This window comes from Octopus sinensis, linkage group LG22 (genome assembly GCF_006345805.1).
Source record: "Octopus sinensis linkage group LG22, ASM634580v1, whole genome shotgun sequence".
Classification (NCBI taxonomy): Eukaryota; Metazoa; Mollusca; class Cephalopoda; order Octopoda; family Octopodidae; genus Octopus; species Octopus sinensis.
The window spans coordinates 2,348,723-2,364,924 of NC_043018.1; positions in this window are offsets into that span (position 1 = coordinate 2,348,723).

Below are 16,202 nucleotides of genomic sequence, written 5' to 3' on the forward strand. Positions count from 1 at the left end.
GAAAGAAACCAGGATGCTCACCAATGGCAAACCTATAATATTTCGTCTGTTCAAAAACAAATACACGCAACAAGAAAAGAAAATGGCAAGCAGCGTGAGTCGTTAAACAAGCACTTTGGTTTCATTAAAAATACTCTCCAACATTATTTAAATAATCCCCTAAACGTTCTTTAGAATACAATACTTGTAACGTATTCTAGTTCGAATGTTTTGACGGGATTATGCATGGCTAAAAAATATTTGCTGATAAGTACGCTCAACGAGAGCTTCCGAGACTAAATAGGAAGACTGTAAAATCCCCCACCAAACAAAACACGAAGGTAACTTCATTAACTGATCAAGTCTGTGCTTTTTAGCACCTAAAATCCATTTAAAATGATTTCTGAAGATAATTACTTCAGTCTATTGTGTTCTTAACTTAACATTCAATTTAAGTCGGATGTGCAAATTAAGATATAATTGTATTTGTTATTTTCTTTTATCATCAATAGTAGCTGAATATTCATTATCATCATCCTCATTGTTCTCATTATGAATTGCACTGTCATTATTCCTAGGAAAGTTAACACGGCCAACAGAATGTCAGAAAATGTTCCTTTCAGAATTCAGTCGTTTGTCTGAAGGTTCTGTGTCCTTGCTTAGTTGTGGGTCAATGAAATAGATTCTACCCACCCCTTGTAAAACTTCATAGAATTGTGTCAATATAAAAAATAAATCATTATTGAAATCCCGAGTGTCACATCTGCAAACTGTACTAAGTGGTTCCAGAAGTAGACTTGTGTTGATAGGACTCAGAATGTCCACAGATATAAAAGGAATATTCGGAGGATGTCTGGAACATCCTTCGAATATTCATAAGTTAGGTATTAAACTGTGGATTTCATGTTAGCAATATTTTTGGCAAATGTATTCATTGGAATTTCTTGACGTTATATTTCGAAGAAAATGGATACTGGCGATTAAGATAAGTAGAGAAATTTGAGGGGAAATTTAATTTACGTCGCAATGGAACATTCTTTAAACACTCTTAATGTCAACCAGAGAATTTGAACTGTTGGGAATCTTTTTTAACTTGGGTTTTATGAATATTGTTCAAACTTCTTTGAAATCCGAAATATATGAATGTTCACCGGGTTTTTAAAAGAGAGCAAAGCTACAGGAAACCAATAGACATATGATCCCGAAAAGCACTTGCTACGACTTCCCAGTGTTGTATTCCTCACCACACAGTTGACGGGAATAGCCGAAATATGCATTACGGATCTATAGCAAGAGGAAGGGTGTGACCCAACTCAAGTAAACATTAATATTTGTATGACGTGAGGGCTAAGGGTATATGAAAGAGTCACCACTGGAGTTTGCCAATGATCACTATGCTGATAGGTACTGAACAGAATAAAATTGCAATCTATGAATCTCTTTGAAAGACAAATCACCTATCTGGAAAGAACCTGAAATCAATGTTACCATCTGGCGACTATCTCTGACTCACTGATAATAAAAGAAAAGACACTCAAAGGAGGTCTGCAACCAAAGAGTTCTACTCAAAATAACACTTTGCAACTCAGTGGAGGCAAATATGCCTCTCCTTTATTTGACAATTTACACACCTCATTGCAGAAATCACAATCAACGCAAACTCTTAGACTGTTGTACCATTGAATTACAAAGAACGCTCATCTTGTATACTTGGGTGACTAGAGCTTCGAAGAGTACAATTGTATTTGTCTTGTGGGGGTTAAGTCCCCATTAAGTGGTCTTATGAACTCCTATGAAGTTGAAATTTTAGGCATGTTCTTTTATTTGTGTCTAATATCAATGGTTAAAATTCCATCAACAGCAAAAATATATGAACTTTCATGGGGGTTATGGACTCATTTATGTCCCTCACTTTCAAATATATACTGCGTTACGTCTGGCCCTATACATAGAATACAATTTCCAAATTTCATAAAGATCCATTCAGTACATTTGACCTAGTTTTAGATCATAAAAAAGGCTAATAGTTGTGAGTTAAGACCCGCATTAGGGTGTCTTAGAATCCTCATGAGAAGCGGAAGTTTTGGGAATACTTTTTGATGTGTGTTAATTATCTGTGGTTGAATTTTCATCAACATCGGAAATTTATGAATTTTCATGGGTTCTGCCCCCTTTAAGCCACCTCAAATTCAAACCAAACATGCTGCATGTACCCGCCATTATGCATCGAATCTAAGTTTAAAACATCATAAGGATCCATTCAGTAATTTTGGTCCATGAAACTTACGGCATTACTCTTCTCCCTCGGCTTCGATTTTGTGTTCCAGATTTCATCAGGATCAGTGCAGTAGATTTTGTGTCTATAAGTAACACACGAACGCACATAAAGACATTTATATAATAGGCATATATATTCACTTATACATACATGTATATATGTATGTTCTTAAAATTTAAATCGACATATTTGTCTATATATCTACCTTCTCTATAATGTTATCACTTGATATGAAAATTATGTATTAATGGAAAACTTCTATTAATGGCTGATGATTGCTCAACATTTTAAAACTGGTGTAATACTTTCAACATAAAATGATGTAGCGTGAAACGATCGTACCAAATTACCGAAGTTATTCTTGTTGCTTATTTTGATATATATATATATATATATATATATATATATATATGTATGATTATATACACAGAAAGATTGATAGATACAATTGAGTGAGCAAACAAAAATATCACACACTACCTTGAAGACTTTTTTGTCGAATGAATCGACCCCAGTGCTTTTTTATATTTTGATAAGCATGATACTTATTCTATCGGTCTCTCCTTGTCAAACCACTAAGTTATGGAGATGTAAATAAAACAACACCAGTCGTCAAGCAATGATGAGGGAGAAACACAGACACAAAGACACATACATGCATTTATATAAATATATATATATATATATATATATATTAACAATTAAGGAACGGCCATAATAGGCCATTCACCCACTAGAAATACAGCCAAAGCTTCTACCGCAAATAAAGATCAATCCGTAAACAGGAGAAAATTAAAAAAACATTTACCCTGTAATTCTTGTACGGTATACCGTTTCATCCGCTGTTTAATGGTAAACTAACCTGATTAAATAAATCAAGCCAATCTTCCATAAGCCCTCGGATTCTTCAGCAGAAATAGCTCAAGTCGGAACAGATATTTACACGAGGCATACCCATCTTGCCAAGGCAATATCTGACCTAAAATTTTCAAATCGTCGCACTCGCGCCAAATTTATCGGCAGCAAATAAATGTCAGCCGTCGATTCCATTACGGAATTAACCAAAAATTCATAATTAATCATATAGGGTGGCAAGGAAAATTTTGTAGAATTTTATTGCCACCAGCGGCCCAGTGGGAAAAAATTAAATAGTCATAGACCATTTTTAATTCAACATTAACAATTAAGGAGGCCATAATAGGCCATTCACCCACTAGAAATAACAGCCAAAGCTTCTACCGCAAATAAAGATCAATTCCGTAAACAGGAGAAAATTAAAAAAACATTTACCCTGTAATTTCTTGTACGGTATACCGTTCATCCGCTTTTAATGGTAAACTAACCTGATTAAATTAAATCAAGCCAATCTTCCATAAGCCCTCGGATTCTTCAGCAAGAAATAGCTCAAGTCGGAACAGATATTTACACGAGGCATACCCAATCTTGCCAAGGCAATATCTGACCTAAAATTTTCAAATCGTCGCACTCGCGCCAAATTTATCGGCAGCAATAAATATCAGCGTCGATTCCATTACGGAATTAACCAAAAATTCATAATTAATCAATATAGGGTGGCAAGGAAAATTTTGTAGAATTTTATTGCCACCAGCGGCCAGTGGGAAAAAATTAAATAGTCATAGACCATTTTTAAGTTCAACATTAACAATTAAGGAACGGCCATAATAGGCCATTCACCCACTAGAAATAACAGCCAAAGCTTCTACCGCAAATAAAGATCAATTCCGTAAACAGGAGAAAATTAAAAAAACATTTACCCTGTAATTTCTTGTACGGTATACCGTTTCATCCGCTGTTTAATGGTAACTAACCTGATTAAATTAAATCAAGCCAATCTTCCATAAGCCCTCGGATTCTTCAGCAAGAAATAGCTCAAGTCGGAACAGATATTTACACGAGGCATACCCAATCTTGCCAAGGCAATATCTGACCTAAAATTTTCAAATCGTCGCACTCGCGCCAAATTTATCGGCAGCAAATAAATATCAGCCGTCGATTCCATTACGGAATTAACCAAAAATTCATAATTAATCAATATAGGTGGCAAGGAAAATTTTGTAGAATTTTATTGCCACCAGCGGCCCAGTGGGAAAAAATTAAATAGTCATAGACCATTTTTAAGTTCAACATTAACAATTAAGGACGGCCATAATAGGCCATTCACCCACTAGAAATAACACCAAAGCTTCTACCGCAAATAAAGATCCTGTTTACGGAATTGATCTTTATTTGCGGTAGAAGCTTTGGCTGTTATTTCTAGTGGGTGAATGGCCTATTATGGCCGTTCCTTAATTGTTAATGTTGAACTTAAAATGGTCTATGACTATTTAATTTTTTCCCACTGGGCCGCTGGTGGCAATAAAATTCTACAAAATTTTCCTTGCCACCCTATATTGATTAATTATGAATTTTTTGGTTAATTCGGTAATGGAATCGACGGCTGATATTTATTTGCTGCCGATAATTTGGCGCGAGTGCGACGATTTGAAAATTTAGGTCAGATATTGCCTGGCAGATTGGGTATGCCTCGTGTAAATATCTGTTCCGACTTGAGCTATTTCTTGCTGAAGAATCCGAGGGCTTATGGAAGATTGGCTTGATTTAATTTAATCAGGTTAGTTTACCATTAAACAGCGGATGAAACGGTATACCGTACAAGAAATTACAGGGTAAATGTTTTTTAATTTTCTCCTGTTTACGGAATTGATCTTTATTTGCGGTAGAAGCTTTGGCTGTTATTTCTAGTGGTGAATGCCTATTATGGCCGTTCCTTAATGTTAATGTTGAACTTAAAATGGTCTATGACTATTTAATTTTTTCCCACTGGGCCGCTGGTGGCAATAAAATTCTACAAAATTTTCCTTGCCACCCTATATTGATTAATTATATATATATAATATATATATCTATATATATGTATGTATTTATATATATATATACGATTGATCTCTTTAAGTTTCTGTGTATAAAACTTACTAAGGTTGGTCTGAGGCTATAGCTGAAGACACATGCCAACCTACCACACAGTGCGACTGAACCCAGGACCATGTGCTTTGGAACCAAGTTTCTAACCACAACCCACCTGCACCTATATATATATTATATATATATAATATATATATATATAATATATATAATATACATATATATATATGTTGCATGTGTGTGAATATATGTATGTATTGAAAACAAACATCCACTAACTATTGTGCCTATATGTCTGTGCACACCTTTGAATACATGCATGGCAGATTTTTTGAAAATCCAGCGGAGGCCTCAAGAGCTATTTTAAGATCAACAAATTATCTGCAACTTTTGGTGCTCCAAATCGGAGGTGCAATCTATGTGGGTGTCTTTTCACAACATTGTCTGGTTTAAAAGGCCACATCAGAACATCAGATACCATGACGGTGCTTAAGGTGTAGGTACAGCAGGTGCTCAAACTCTGCAGGAGTAGAAAACAAATATGTTAATATGTATGTACGTATGTATTTATGTATTTATATATATATATATATATATATATATATATATATATATATATATATATATTAAATATATGTATATACATATATAATATATATATATAATATATATATATATATAAATATATAACTATATATATATATATATTTATTTATATACACATACATACATACATACATACATATATATATATATATATGTACACTATCGTCAGAAATTAATTAGCACCCTTGATTTGCTCTTCACTCAAGGTATGTGCTGTCACCTAGTGGCCTATCTCGAACTATGCTTTGTTGGCGAGTTCACTGTTGCGCAGAACGATGACGTAACTTTTTTTGCAGAGCAGTTTGAGAGTCTACATCCTTATGATTTTGACATAGCAGTGCAACAACAACTTGGAGTGCGGATGCAGACAAATCTTCCTTTGTTTAATAGATATATGTAGCGCCTCGCAAGGACCGAAATCACACCATACTAAGTTTTCTCATCGCGTAAGACGTTTTGAACAGCTCATAGGTTAATTGATTTAACCTATTTAATGTAGAAATTTGAGAAGTGCTAATTAATTTCTGACGCATGTGTATATATACAGGGGTCAACTTTTGGAACTAAAAGGTGGTGCTCCAGCATGGCCGCAGTCAAATGAATGAAACAAGTAAAATAAAAGAATGAACTTCTAACAGAACGTTATATAAAACTGTGATCTTTTCAGACATATATAAACCTCAGTGCGATCGAACGCGCTTTTGCTATTTTAATAGGAGTAAGGTCTCATTGAGTAGAGGAACGGAGATGCTGAAATCCATTCTTTCGTTGGCTTGAATCGATAGAACGTATTTTCATAAACTACCAATTATGTCATAAAGATACGATTAGATATTTATTGATTTCCAATGTCAGCGCAAAATGTTATTTTACATCTGAATGTGTGACATTTTGTTTTAAAGCGTATTAATATCACCTTACTTGGTCACTGTGGAAATGATCTTTCTACAGCTAATGTCAAACCCCCTGACCACGTTGTCAAATTCTTTGTTCCTATTACTCTTTAAAATAGAGAGAGTGTACACGTTTTTTGTTTTTGTTTTACGCAAGCGCTCACTGTAAGAGAAAAGCGAGGTAAATCTCGCTGAAGATCACATTTTGTCAGTTTAGCATACATTCTGATGTTGGAACAAAGTCGTAAAGGAGTAGTTGATAGTCTGTGCCGGTAAAAGGAAAAAGTGGTTACTGATGAATATATTTAAACATATATCTGCTCGGTGAGACCTAATCTTTATTTAAAAAGACAACAGCAACACCATCAACTGCAGCAACATTAACAAAACACAACAACAAACACGTTGGATATAAGAATATTAAATCCTGATTTCCTTAGCTTCGTTATTCGTTTCGTAATGCATACACACACACACATGTGTTAGTGAGTGTGTGTGTGTGTGTGTGTGTGTGTGTGTGTGTGCCTGTAACAGCGGCAGCTTACAGTTCCCGTCTACCAAATACACTCAAAAAGTTTTCGTTGGCCTGGAGCTATAGCAGAATGTACTTGCTCAAGGTGTCACAGAGTGGGACCGAACATAAAATATACGGTTGCGAAACAAACTTCTTACCACACAGCAAATTTCAAAAATAAATTTATTGAACGAGGTAAAGAATTTGAGCAGAAAAAAAAATCTGCGTCGGCGGGATCTGAACTCACAAAAGAAAACCCAATACCTGAATCCACCTACATATTTTCGCATAACAAAATAAATGAAAGAATAAACTAGAATAAAGCCTCCATCGATTCTTCCCAAACATTTTGAATGTCGCAATTGAATAAAAAATAAAAGACACGTCTCTCTTGTGCTATTGTCTACTGCATAGTTTCTACGTTCTACAAGATCGATAAAGCCATTTATGGTAGGCAGGTGACATCGATGTCACCACACAGTAAAGATTATTGGTGTCGTATCGAAAGAGATTAAAATATCTGCTGTTATCAACAGTGTAATAGGTATTGGCGTAATGACGCAAGAATAATGAAGATGATGATGATGATGATGTTGATGGTTGTGGTAGTGATGGTGATGATGATGTTGGTAGTGGTGGTGGTAGTTGTGATAATGATGATGTGATGATTATGTTGATGATTATGATGAAAATGATGATAGCGACAATGGGGATGATGAGCAGGAGGCGAATTATCTTTCATTTATTAGTCTCACGGGCTCCGGACATTCATGGAAAACACTTTGTACTGAGTGATTAAAACCCGAAAATTCCTAGCGTGAACACAGACATTAAACTGGGAAAAAGGCAAATGCGCAAAACAAATAATAAAGTGAAGAATATATGTGTGTGTATATATATATATATATATAACACACAAATGTGCATATATATGTATGATGTATGTATGTATGTATGTATGTATGTATGTATGTATGTATGTATGTATGTATGTATGTATAAAAGTTAACGTTCAATGTTTGTGATAAAGGGGTGGAATAATCACTGAGGTAGGAGACCTGCCTCGAAACCAAGCAGAATTTAACGGTTTACTCTTTCAAACATTACAGTTTTGCGATCTGCCCCTTCTGCCATTCATTTAATTTGCTTGAGAGTAGATTCCATATTGCTTGAAGGTAGATCCTCTCTCTCTCTCTCTCTCTCTCTCTCTCTCGCTCTCTCTGTCACCATATTACACTTTAAATACTTGATATAAAACGCGGCAATCTGGCGGTAACGTTAGAACGTCGGGCGAAATGCTTAGCGGTATTTCGTCTGCCGTTACGTTCTGAGTTCAAGTTCCGCCGAGGTCGACTTTGCCTTTCATCCTTTCGGGGTCGATAAATTAAGTACCAGTTAAGCACTGGTGTCGATATAATCGACTTAATCCGTTTGTCTGTCCTTGTTTGAGCCCTCTGTGTTCAGCCCCTTGTGGGTAGTAAAGAAATAGGTATTTCGACTGGTACTACATTCTGAGTTCAAATTCCGCAGTGGTCGACTTTGCCTTTCATCCTTTCGGGGTCGATAAATTAAGTACCAGTTACGCACTGGGGTCGATATAATCGACTTAATCAGTTTGTCTGTCCTTGTTTGTCCTCTCTGTGTTTAGCCCCTTGCAGGTAGTAAAGAAATAGATATTTTGTCTGTCTTTACGTTCTGAGTTCATATTCCGTCGAGGTCGACTTTATCTTCATATATTTCAGGATCGATAAGTTAAGTACCACTTGCGTTGCTGGGGTCGATCTAATCGACTTCCGACCCCCCCCCACAATATTTCGGGCTTTGTGCCTAGAGTAAAAAAGAATAATATTTGTCATAGACGTGAGTTCATTTTTTTTTCTGTATTTTTCAATTTGATTACTGTGAAGCTTATTTCTATACAGATACACATTGTCGGAGCGAAGACCAAGAGTTGGGTATGACAGTGTTTCTAAGGGTATCTGCCAAAAACGTGTCTCCCTACACGCTGTAATGTCTAATGGTCATAGCACCATAGATTAGTAAGTTAAAACTATGAATGACTTTCCGGAGATCAGTCTTCTCTTTAGACCATCTTGAATCAGCGACGTTGGTTAGAATTCTTTGTCTGTTGATATCATCTTCATCAATAACATTCATCGACAGAAGAAATCAGCGAGGAATTTCAGGAATTTTCGTGTCCGAAAATCGCCGGTCCTCATCGTTGCCATTAACGTTCTATACGGGCCAACGTGGATGTTTCATCGATCGCATTGGCAATTCGTAGGTAACTGTGCGTCTACTAACATATTCCAGAAAGAAAACGTACATTTTCGATAATATATAAAACATGGCTGCATCTTTCTCGATGATATGAGATGAAGTATAGCGTTGCTAGCTGGCAGAGACGTTAGCACGCCGATCGAAATGTCTAGCGGTATTTTGTCTGCCGTTACGTTCTGAGTTCAAATCCCGCCGAGCTCGACTTTGTCTTTCATTATTTCGGGGTCGATAAATTAAGTACCAGTTACGCACTGGGATCGATCTAACCGACTTAATCCCTTTGCTTGCCCTTGTTTGTCCCCTCTGTGTTTAGCTCCTGGTGGGCAATAAAGATATATGAAGTATAGCGTTGGTCACTAAAAGAAACGGCACTTACACCCGTTATAAGAATTTCTAGAGATGTAGCAGTCCGAATGCGCATTATCAACTGGGCCCCACATTAACATAGTAGCAATGAATCGTGACTCTCAAATAGAATCCCGTTTCATACAAAAGACGGAAATGAGTACTGACCACATGGAATCTAAATTGCAGGTCACATTTCGATGTTGCTAATTCAATCCTGCACCCGACATTCCTCTGCAAGGTTGATTACCACTCTGCTTACCGTGCTCTTTCTAACTAACTCTATCAAATAAATAAGTGATGTTATACCGAATTACATTTAACAGATAACAAATCAATTGAGAACAGGTACTGCTGATGGTGGCGTGACCAACACGTACTCCTTTAGCTTGTCTCTCATCACCTTCAGTTACGTACGATTCAATGATTCACCGGTCATCTCTGTATGATGACTTGCATCTCCTTTATGATACTTTCAAAAGTTTCCTCATGGGCGCCTCCAGTTGCGGCAATATTAGTGGATGACATCAACACTGAACCACCAAACAGACACCATTAGCTTTTTTGGTGAGTATCCTATTGAGATTGGGGTCTGGCATATAGTCTCTATCCAACCACTTGCTATTGTTGAAAATAATCCATTCTTCATCACACGTAACAATACGATGGTTCGCATTTATGCCATGACAGCAAAGAACAGCAAGAGTCAAGACGACGTGTCATTTGATGCTCGTTCAGTTCATGTGGTACCCACATGTCCAGCTTCTTTATCTTGCTGATTTATTTCAGATGGTCTAATACAGTTGGAATCGAAACATTGAATCAGGTGTAGTTTGCGATGTATCCGCTTCCACTACAGTTTCCAACTCATCATTATCCACCTTGGCCTCAAGTCTACCATGGGGCTGATTTGCTTGAGAAAAGTCATCAGACCGAAACTTCTGAAATCATTGACGTACAGTGCGCTCATTAGCCACATCGTCACCAAACGCCTCATTGGTAATTTGAATTGTCCGGGACGCATTGGTTCCACGACAGAACTCATAGTCATACACAACTCGAATTTTTTGTTCTATCCGTGATTTCAAAAACATTAATTTACATACAAAAAATTTACATACATTATAACCAGACACCATGAATTGCATTGCGAAAAGTGACGACGTAACTCTTCGACATTGTAAAAACAAAGGATTGTCAGGATAAAACATTAGAGTTGACGACTGCATAAGCAAATCGGAATTTTCATTCTTAATGACCATATACACACACACACACACACACACACACACACAGACGCACAAACAACACACACACATCACACACACATATACACATTTATGAATTTGTATTGCAAGATACATAAATAGAAAGATAGATACGTACATACATATGCATATATATATATATATATATAAACATGCACACAGACACACAGACACACACACACACACACACACACACATATATATATATATACATACATATATATATATATACATATACATACATATATATACATGTATATTCATAAAACATACAAGATATTTTATTAATCTACCGACATTTATTCAGCCTAAAACTTGACGTATTAACATATGAAATTAACGCAGTGGTTTTAATATGCAATAAATTGGAGAACGATGTTTCGGTCTATTGGAATGCCTCATCAGTTTGGCAGGGTATATAATTTTCTGCTTACTCAATCGGTGAATATTTATGCATATAAAGAAACAAGTGCTAATGAAGCTGTGACAGATATGAACTGCTTTATTTAACAACGTAAACAGCAGCGGGAAGTAACTCAAATGTGTTCAGCAGAATGATATGCAACAATATAAATTCATAATTGAAATTTTCATCTTTATGGGATAATGAAAATATGTAATATTTCAAAAGTAGTTTTGTGACTTCGGTGAGAGTCAGTGGCAATGAATGTATGTGTGTGTATGTGTGTGTATGTGTGTGTATGTGTGTATGTGTATGTATGTGTATTTATGTGTGTATGTATGCACGTACGTATGTATGTATATATGTATGCATGTGTCTATGTATATATGTATGTGTATATATCTGCGTATGTATATATACATGTTTGTATGTGTGTGTATGCCTGTGTGTGTATGTATGTATGGACGTATGTATGCTTGTATGTGTGCATGTATGTATATATATATATGTATGTATACATGTATGTATGCATGTACGTTATATCTATCTATCAATATCTCTCTCACTCTCTCTATATCTATCTATCTATCTATCTATCTATCTATCTATCTATCTATCTATCTATCTATCTATTTACCTAACTATTTATCTGTCTGTCTATCCATCTATGGACTATGAGCAGAGATTCCTGGCCAGCCACTGCTATCGGGAAGTATTGCCCGTTCGGGATAAGCTCAACAGGGAGGGTTCGAGATACACCGAACTGACTTGCCCGAGATGCGGTCAGAGCGACGAAACCATTCCGCACGCACTCGTACAGTGTCCAACCATTTCGGACCTGTGGGCTTATGCCGAACGGCTGCTGTCACGTGTGCGACAAATTCGGTTGTCGGCAAGTCTATCGTGAAAATTGCTCTGCCACCTTCCCTTAACCGGGAAGGTAAGGCAGTCTTCATCGTACTGGTGGCCATGGAGAAGAAATGTGTGTGGTGGGCCTGAGCGAAAGGATTAGAGACAAACACTTACCTCTCTGGCCAATCGCTCATCAACTTTTCCAAACACAACTTGAAATGGAAGGTAAGAATAGAGAGCCAAGTTTTTTCTCATGAAAGATTCCATAAAAGGTAGGTGAATGTAGCAAAATGGTAGGCGCAAATGACGAATCCACTTTGAACAGGATCCTATAAATCGAAAAAAGGGAGAGAGAGCACTTTGCTCTCATGTAATTTTTCCCACCCTGCTTGATGTTAACGTGGTCTTTTTGTAGGATTTTCTTTCTACGGATAAACCTAATCATTTTTTATTTTTTTTACATTTTTAATCTGTTCTGGGATACACGAACCCATTTAATCGGAATTTTTTCCTCCTTTTCTTTCTATTATCTTCTTTTTTGTCTTTCGAATAGAAAAGCTCTACATTGCATTTTGTCCCCCTTGTTTTGGCACTGTGTGCCTAAGAAAGAAAGATATCATATCTATCTATCTATCTATCTATCTATCTATCTATCTATCTATCTATCTATCTATCTATCTATCTATCAATCTATCTATCTATCTGTTTTTCTTTTTATTTGTCTGTCTGTTTCTCTCTCTCTCTATCTATCTATCAATCTATCTACCTATCTATTTCTCTATTTATGTGTGTATGTATGTATGTATCTATCTATCTAACTATCTATCTATTTAACAACCAATGTATCAATTTGTATGTCAGTTTATTCTCAATTTATATATATATATATATTATATATATATATATATATATATATGTGTAATATATATATATATATATACATACATACACACTTGCACACACACACTTATACATATATTTAACAATGCATTTATAGTTATGTATGTGTGTTTTTAAAGCGTATAGAATTTTGTGCGATGGTTTTGTGGTTGCCAAAATATGAGAAGGAAAAGTGAAAAATGTAGGTCAGAGTGAAAGGGAATAATAGTGTATGTATATTTATATGTTTCTTGTATGTGTGTGTGTGTGTGTTTGTACGTGTGTGTATATACACCTGTGTGTGCGCGCACGTGTACATACACACGCAATTACTTGATTACGTCATGCGAGGGGTTTTATTGCATAGTTACGTGAAAATTTGCGTTTATTGCCTACTTTGTCTCCTGTATATTACTCTACTTATAAACGACTGGGAATAATGAAGGCACATTTCTAAACACACACACACACACACGCGCACACACACACACACACATACACACACACACACATAGTGACATTCACTTACAGTCACACAAACACGGAAACATAAACGTGTGCATATATATATGCACACGTATATAGGTATATATATATATATATATACCTATATACGCACACATATATAGGTATATATATATATACCTATATATGGTATATATATATATATATATATATATTATATATATATATATATAATATATATATATATATATATATATATATATATATAATATATATATACACACATATACTAGCTGGCACATATTTCCACAGCAACCCACCGGCACATACACAGGCATATGTACTACACGTGTGTACATATACATATATTCATACATACATATGCATATATATATATATATATACTATATATATATATATATAGAGAGAGAGAGAGAGTGACAGAGAGAAAGAGATAGATACATAGATAGATATACACCTTATGTCAGTATATGAGCTTATGTGCATGTATATATGTGAGTGTGTGTGTGTATGCATGTGTGTGTACCTACATTTACTACGAACACATACATTTCTAAGCATATATATGTATATGCATAAGTGCATACATACACAAATGCATACATCCATCCATACGTACATATATATTTATACATACATGCATACATACATATCTATATGTTGACGAAGAAATAGATCTTGATATAGATATATGTATGAACTGCACATACCTCCATAAACAGACACTGTTCTTGCCAGACATATTTATAGCTTATTAACGTCAGGTATAATTATTTTTAACGTAGTGGTATCATTAAATATATATTGATTATATTTTTTCAACTTCGTTGGTCGAGTTATATATGTACCTACAAGAAATTTGCAAGAATATGATAATATACACTCTGTACGTAAGTCATCAACATAAACCTAGGGGCCCTTTCAACATCGCTGAATTTATGGGATCAGAAATTAGGAGATACTCTATATGTCGTGCAAAAATCAAATTTTCAACGTGTAAGATCACAATGATGCACATCTGATAGTCAGCCATAATCTTTACGATCTATAATAAAGATTATTGCTTCTACGAAGAATCTGGTCTTTTTTTTTTAGGAGATGCAGTGTACCCGTCCTTGTGTCTCATCATGTGTGTATCTAAAGCTAAACATATGATTTGAAAGAGATTTTGTACCCCTGTCTCAGTTTCAGTGGGTGATATATATAGCTGACATTATTATTTCAATACTTATTTTGCATATAAGTTTCGTAGCTGCTATATCATAATATAAAATATGAGTGGGTGTATATTATAGAATTTCCTCCTTTCCCCCATCTCTGTACGGGTCTTTACGATTTGCCTTCTCTGTAAAAATAGAAACGCCATTCCTTGTTGAGGTGAACTTCTGACATAAAAATTAAAAGAAAAAAATGTTAAGAAGGCGAAAGATTTTCGTCAGTGTTCAGAGCAGTAGTAATACAAGACAGATAAGCAATGGAAAGATAACATTGAACAGTAAAATAGAAGTGAGAACTGCGAAGGAATGATTTGTTTAAAGTGAATTAAAATAATTTGAAGGGAAATTCCAATCGGACCCCAAGGTGGTTATTTCTAGCGTAGATTTCGTTGTTGAAGATGTTGGTTCACTGTTTCATTCGCTTACTCTTTACTCTTTTACTCTTTTTACTCTTTTACTTGTTTCAGTCATTTGACTGTGGCCATGATGGAGCAGCGCCTTTAATCGAGCAACTCGACACCGGGACTTATTCTTTTGTAAGCCCAGTACTTATTCTATCGCTCTATTTTTGCCGAACCGCTAGGTAACGGGGACATAAACACACCAGCATCAGTTGTCAAGCAATGCTAGGGGGACAAACACAGACACACACAAACACACACGCATATATATGTATATATATATATATATACGACGGGCTTCTTTCAGTTTCCGTCTACCAAATCCACTCACAAGGCTTTGGTCGACCTGAGGCTATAGTAGAAGACATTTGCCCAAGGTGCCACACAGTGGGATTGAACCAGGAACCATGTGGCTGGTAAACAAGCTACTTACCACACAGCCACTCCTGCGCCTTACGGTTATTATGAAAACAATTCCGTCCAAAATGAGTGAGAAAAACCTCAAAGCAGTGAATAGCGCTTATTTGAATATAGACAAGAAGAGTAGCATCAAAAGCGATACAACGTAATTTTTCTATCGGTTACAAATATCTCTGACACTCATCCGTATCCATAAGCACCCTTTTCCGGTATCTGTCTTGGCGTTCGTACCCCTTCAAAACTGACGCACATTTTTTCCCATGATACTATTTCTTCTTCTTCTTCTTCTTCTTCTTTTTCTTCTTCTTCTTCTTCTTCTTCTTCTTCTTCTTCTTTTTCTTCTTCTTCTTCTTCTTCTTCTTCTTCCCTCCTCCTCCTCCTCGTATTCCTCCTCCTCCTCCTCCTCACCCCTCCTCCTCCCTCCTATTTCCCCCCTAT